A 6,464-nucleotide genomic window follows, 5' to 3' on the forward strand; every position below is an offset into this window, starting at 1 on the left:
GTCCTTCGGCCAATGCCGGCATCCGTCTTCCGGGTTCCGTTCCCTGCGAGCGTCGAGACGTACGGGGGATGGAACCGGTGGGAGATTCAAAAATGTCAAAATTTAACATACACATAATACACTAAAATCTGATAGTATTACATTACTGTATCAAAGCATTTCACATACATTTTGTCCCTAGTGCTTTGTCCTGTGCCCTGCCTGTATTTTTACCGTTCTTTCTGCCTGGAAACTGAGAAAAGTCCATGGCGTCCAAAAAGCGTCCCTTTAGGTCAAAAGCGGTTTAAGACCAGCTAGAATACAGCAATACTAAATCAGAACTACTTGCAGAATTGAGTGATAATGATTTGTGGGGAAATTCGTCATCAGACACTGAAAACGATTCTGTGACTTTGCTCAGTGATGTGCGAACTTGGCGCTCTATTTCAAACTTCAGTGTTTTTGGTTTGATTATATTATTGAATAAAATGTATTATTATTATATTATTATTTTTTATGATTATTTATTATATTATCATTTATGATTTCGTGTTTCAATCTTTATCATACCCGGGATGTTTACTAGACTCTTGTTCGGACAGATCTCAGTGAGTTATTCCTAAGAATTACAGGCCTACAATAAAAAAAGAACATATTTCCAGTGAAAACAATGTACCGCTTTGAGCACAGAAATACTGACATAATCATACCACTATGGAGGTTAAGACCTGGCCTTGACCTCCTGCCTGTGAGCCCCCCTCCCCCCTTTTTGTTGAAGCCTAGAGATTTTATTATGTGGTTTGGTCACCTTTCATTTGAAAGGGGGGCAGTTAATAAATGATTTTGCTATTATTACAGCCTGAGTCGTAGTGACCTGGTTTGTTTACTAGTCTGTTGTGTTGAGATAATTTATTATACAGTACCAGTTTATATTTATCGTAAATTATATATGTTTAAACCTTTAAAACTAGTAATAAAGAGGTGGCGGCCATGTTAAGCTCCACTCCTAGTTTGTAGTCTTTATTTTATTGATGTCTTATAATGGAGTCTGCTTTTATAGGTCTGCATGCTGCAGTGTACATACATATTGTGAGTTTTTTCACACCTAGAGCAGCCCATGAATTTTAATGCATTTTTACCATGTCTTTTACCACGTTTGTTGTGCTGCTTTTGCACAGCAAAATACGCTGCATTTGGGTTACCATTAACAATGTATGGCACTGCAAACGCAACATGTTGGTGCAAAAGTTTGGTGCATCCCTACATTACATCACTTCCGAATTTTCTTTTTGTCCTAGAAGAATTTCTGCAACGTTAGTAACTTCTTCACTTTCAACATAAGACTAGCGTGCAATTAACCCAGACAAATATTCGTCCAATATTCTCATCGTGTGTACAGGGCTTAAGTAATCAAGACACACGGGAAAAGGCAATAATGATTACTATACAAGCACTGTGTGATCTTAATGGTATAGGCAGTATTCTGATGTGCACAACAAAATGTGAGTGAAATTATTTTTTTTTAATAAACATGTTTTGATTGACAGCATAGTGATTCATTACTGCTGTTGACATCACTGTCAGTTTCCCTGTCACTGTCAGTGGTTGCTGTGATTTATCCCTGCTTCACACTGTGCGGGCTGGTTGGGGTGTGGGAATCTCAGCCAAATCGCACTTCTCTTACGAGACTCGCAGGGCCACCATTCCATTCTGAATGGAACCCCATGCATCTCAGCCTGCAGCACGTTTGCAGGAACCAACGCTGATGTACATACTATAATTGGAATGGTTGTCCATGAGGAAGAATTCTGGAGGAAGCATTCACGTCTTGGGAATTCATTTTTGAGCGAGCAATCTACACCTAGAGGGTAAGAGTAGGAATTACAGACACAAAATGTGGATTGGTGGAGTTTCTATTGGTTACGAGCACTTTAATGTGAATAGTTTGTAGTTTATTTTTCATTGTGTGGCAAAGATAATGCACTATGTGCGGTGTATATATTTTCCTTGAGGATTAAAGAGGAAGAGGAGGTCACCGTTTCCAAGATTTATCAATTGAGAATATACAAGTTTTGGAGAATTAAGAAGTCACGTGGGGGCACTGATTGTGGACTTTTCATTTGATCGGATGCTGAGGCAGGGGTGTCCCTAGGGTTGGTGTCACCCGATGCGGTAACACTTGGTGTCACCCCTCTGACGATCCCCACAGGATGGATTGGATCTGTGGATTGAGCATAATGGATCGGAGTCCGATCCATTACGCTCCCCAATCCGCAGATCCGATCCATCCTGTGGGGATCGTCGGCTGGCTTTAAAACTTACTTTTTCATGGAACGATCATTTAACCCCATATAGGTTGCAAGCCGATGATCCCTGCAAGATGGATAGGATCTGCGGATTGGGGAGCATAATGGATCGGACTCCGATCCATTATGCTCAATCCGCAGATCCGATTCATCTGAGAAGAATAGCCCTTGGCTGCTGTTGTACACAGTGCAGGAACAGTCACTGATACATGAAATTCTATGTAAATATTATGCAAATCTACAAGCCTACAACTCTTTGCCAGCACAGGCAGGCTTCTGAGATGTTTCCTATTTCCTACAGATTTGATTTCTGCTGCTTTTGTATATTTTGGCTGAAAGAGTGTGGGGATTGTGGGCATCTACACTCACCGGCCACTTTATTAGGTACATCTGTTAAATTGCTTGGTAACACAAATTACTAATCAGCCAATCACATGGCAGCAAGTCAGTGCATTTAGGCATGTAGATGTGGTGAAGACGACTTGCTGAAGTTCAAACTGAGCATCAGTATGGGGAAGAAAGGGGATTTAAGTGACTTTGAATGTGGCATGGTTGTTGGCGCCAGACAGGCTGGTCTGAGTATTTAAAAAACTGCTGATCTACTGGGATTTTCACAACCATCTGTAGGAAAATCGAGACTCAGCAGACCAGGCAACGTTTTTCCAATTGGAAAACCCAGTTACTCCTGCGCTAGGGGATGGACTCAATGTCATTAAGACCACATATGGAAATTCTTGGGATATGCACACCTTGCTGCCCTCAAAGGACCGGGGGAGTCCAAAGTACTGAATAGGGAAAAAACAAACAGAGGGAGCACCAGCCTAGTGCATTGCCTTAAAAATGTTTAATTAATGTAAATAATAAGTATTATACTCATAAACAATCAATAAATAAAAGGCATATCATAAAAGAACAGCTCTGTTCAATTCGCACTGCACGTCTATCTGTAGTGAGAACTCTCTATTCAATGTTTTTCCAATATTCTATTATCCAATTTTGGTGAGCCTGTGCGAATTGTGGCCTCCATTTCTTGCCGTTAGCTGACAGGATTAGCACCCAGTATGGACTTCTGCCGCTGTAGCCCATCTCCTTCAAGGTTCAACGTGTTGTACGTTCAGAGATGTATTCTGTATATCTTGGTTGTAACAAGTGGTTATTTGAGTAATTGTTGCCTTTCTATCATCTAGAACCAGTCTGCCCATTCTCCTCTGACCTCTGACAACAAGGCATTTTCGTCCACACAGCTTCCGCTCACTGGATATTTTCTCTTTTTCAGACCATTCTCTGTAAACCCTAGAGATGGTTGTGTGTGAAGATCCCAGTAGATCAACAGTTTTTGAAATGCTTAGACCAGCCCATCTGGATCAACCATGATCACTTAAATCCCCTTTCTTCTCCATTCTGATGCTCGGTTTGAACTTCAGTGAGTCGTCTTCACCACGTCTAGATGCTTGAATGCATTGAGTTGTTGCCATGTAATTGGCTGATTAGCAGTTTGTGATACCAAGCAATTGAACAGGTGATTTAAGTAAGACTTTGACAGTGCATTTTTTAGCAAAATCCTCAAATAAAGATATCAATATCTTGACACTCATTTGTAAATTTAGAGGAATTTCGCTGATAGTACAGCCTTTTAATGGGAAGCGAGTTAAAAGATTTGACTGGTAAATGACATAAAGAAAGAAATCCCTCATAAGATGAGGCACATTGCAACTTTATTAGTACAAAAGCTAATGACACAAACTAATGAGCAATGAACTAGAGGAAGGGAGGAGAGGAGGAATATCAAAGTTTAATATTGACACTCCTAAATTAATTACCCACTTACCGACCCACTCATAGTAAACATACTGCGAGCAGGTGGCAGGTGCGGCAATGTACATGTACTTTGCTGGCCTTCTTCCCTGTTTGGGGGTGCGTGTGAATGGCCACAGCACAAATGTGTTAGCAAGTAACAGCCAATGAATTTGACTGTATACCTGTTGATCAGCTGTGGCCAATCACAGAACAGAGTCCTGTGTTTACACTGTATACAGACAGTGATCTGGCTGTTCCTTTTCCCTTAAAATCTAGGAGAAAACAGCCAGATCTGTAAGTAAAGGCAGCACATATTACACTTGCTAGGTACACAGTTAACCCCTTGATTTCCTCTTAATGTTATCCCCTTTCCTGTCAGTGATATTAGTACAGTGTACAGTATTATCACTAATCACTGTATTAGTGTCACTAACGACGTAAGTGTCAGAGTTACTGTACCTCCCAGCGAGGGTCTGTTAGTGCCAGATTATCCACCACGCTATCACAGTCCCACAGTAAGCCACTGATCACTGCCATTACCAATATAGCATCATAGCTGCTTAAATGCCAGTATATATAGCATAGTTTGTAGATGCTATAACTTCCACACAAACCAATTAATATACTTATTGAGATTTTTTTTTTACCAAAGACATAGAAGAACACATTGTGGTCTACATACATGAAGAATTTAGATTTTTATTTTTTTTTTTATTGGATTTATTTCTATAACAGCAAGTAGAAAATATTGGGGGGGGGATGTTCAAACTTTCTTCATTTATATGTTAAAAGATATAAACTCCAGTGGTAATAAAATACCCTAAAAGAAAGCTCTATTTATGGGGAAAAAAACTATATAAAATTTCATTTGGGAACAGTGTTGCATGACCTAGCAATTGCCAGTTAAAGTAGCACAGTGCTGAATAGAAAAAAATCCCCGGTCATGATGGGGGTAAAACCTTTCTGGAGGTCATGTTGTTAAAATGAAGGAGCTGTATTGCAGAGAAAAAGTGTTGGCTATAACCAAGCAATGCCATTAATCCAAGGTGATATCTGATATATACTGCATAGGTGTTCTGTATCTATGATCTGATACATACTGCATATGTTTCATTCAAAGTGATAAACAGTTACAATCAGTTATAAAATCAATATGTGTATTAATTTGTGATTTGCAGGTAGCTTGTGCTGGCAAAAAAATGGCATGTGTGCATAAACCGCCCATGTATGAAGTTTAATATTTACTGTCCAAGACATGCTGCAAAAAAATCTGTTCACATTGGTAAAACTATATTGCTTTCTATTGGTTTAACTTCCATTTCAAGTGCTGTGTATAGTTGTATGTTCTAAATGTATCTAATTTATAGCTAAAGCTAAACTTCACAGTTACCTTCAGTCTTGCAAAACTGCACAGGATCTTCTCCTGTGCTGAAATTGCTTACTTTGATTTCACTGCATACTGCGAGTGTCTCACAGTGTGTATTAGAAGCTGTAGCAAGTTATATACAGCCCTAGTCATTTTCTGGCTGGAGGACATCTAGCTTCATCTATCTCCTTCCTACCCCCTTCTTACGGTTCTTGGCTTGCCCCTATAATTAATTGGATTTCAGTCATTATTCATGGAGGCGCAGCATCAATGTAAGGGGTTCATATTGGAATGGGACTGATGTTTATAGAGACAATGTTGTTGAAAATACCTTTTGCATTAAAAAGTTTTGATTCTGGTCAGCATTTAACCCTGTGCTATCTGCATATGGCTATAAATGACTTCTTAAAGATTTTAAATCTACTTTGTGAACCTGTAAATATTGAATTGTAACTAAAGAAACAAATAATCACATCTAAGTAAACTAGGTACGGTACATTGGAATGTGCAACCTTTTTGCAGATTTTTTTTTTTTTTTGTTCTGAAGGATTTGCTGTTCTTTCTCAAACTGATTTCTGAATGGGAGTGTTGGCCTTACTACAACCTCCTGGTGCAATCTCAGTGTTGCCAGAGGAAAAGCTGCAGCATGTGCTCCCCTTTACAAGTGAATGAGCCTTGGAAGCTCATTTAGACAGGCCGTTTGTTACTGTATTTGAAATGCACATGAAACGCAGGACAACAAATTCCCTTTTACTTCAATGATGTACAGCATACACAGTAAAACTTGACATTACTTGCCATTAAGATACATGATATCCCTGAAAGGCACTGGTGATATAGCCTTCTCAGGGGGCATCTGTAAGGCTCTGGCCCAGTGCCTATGAAGACCAAGAAGTAGAAAAACTCTTCCCTTGTCATTCAAACATTTGGAACTGTGATGCATGTGTAAGTTGTAGTCTTTTGCTATTAATGCAGATGCCAGCAAAAGACTCACACAGATCTCATCCTTTGCCATG

This window comes from Staurois parvus, unplaced genomic scaffold, assembly GCF_062004578.1.
Source record: "Staurois parvus isolate SC_StPar_1 unplaced genomic scaffold, SC_StPar_1.0 ptg000049l, whole genome shotgun sequence".
NCBI lineage: Eukaryota > Metazoa > Chordata > Amphibia > Anura > Ranidae > Staurois > Staurois parvus.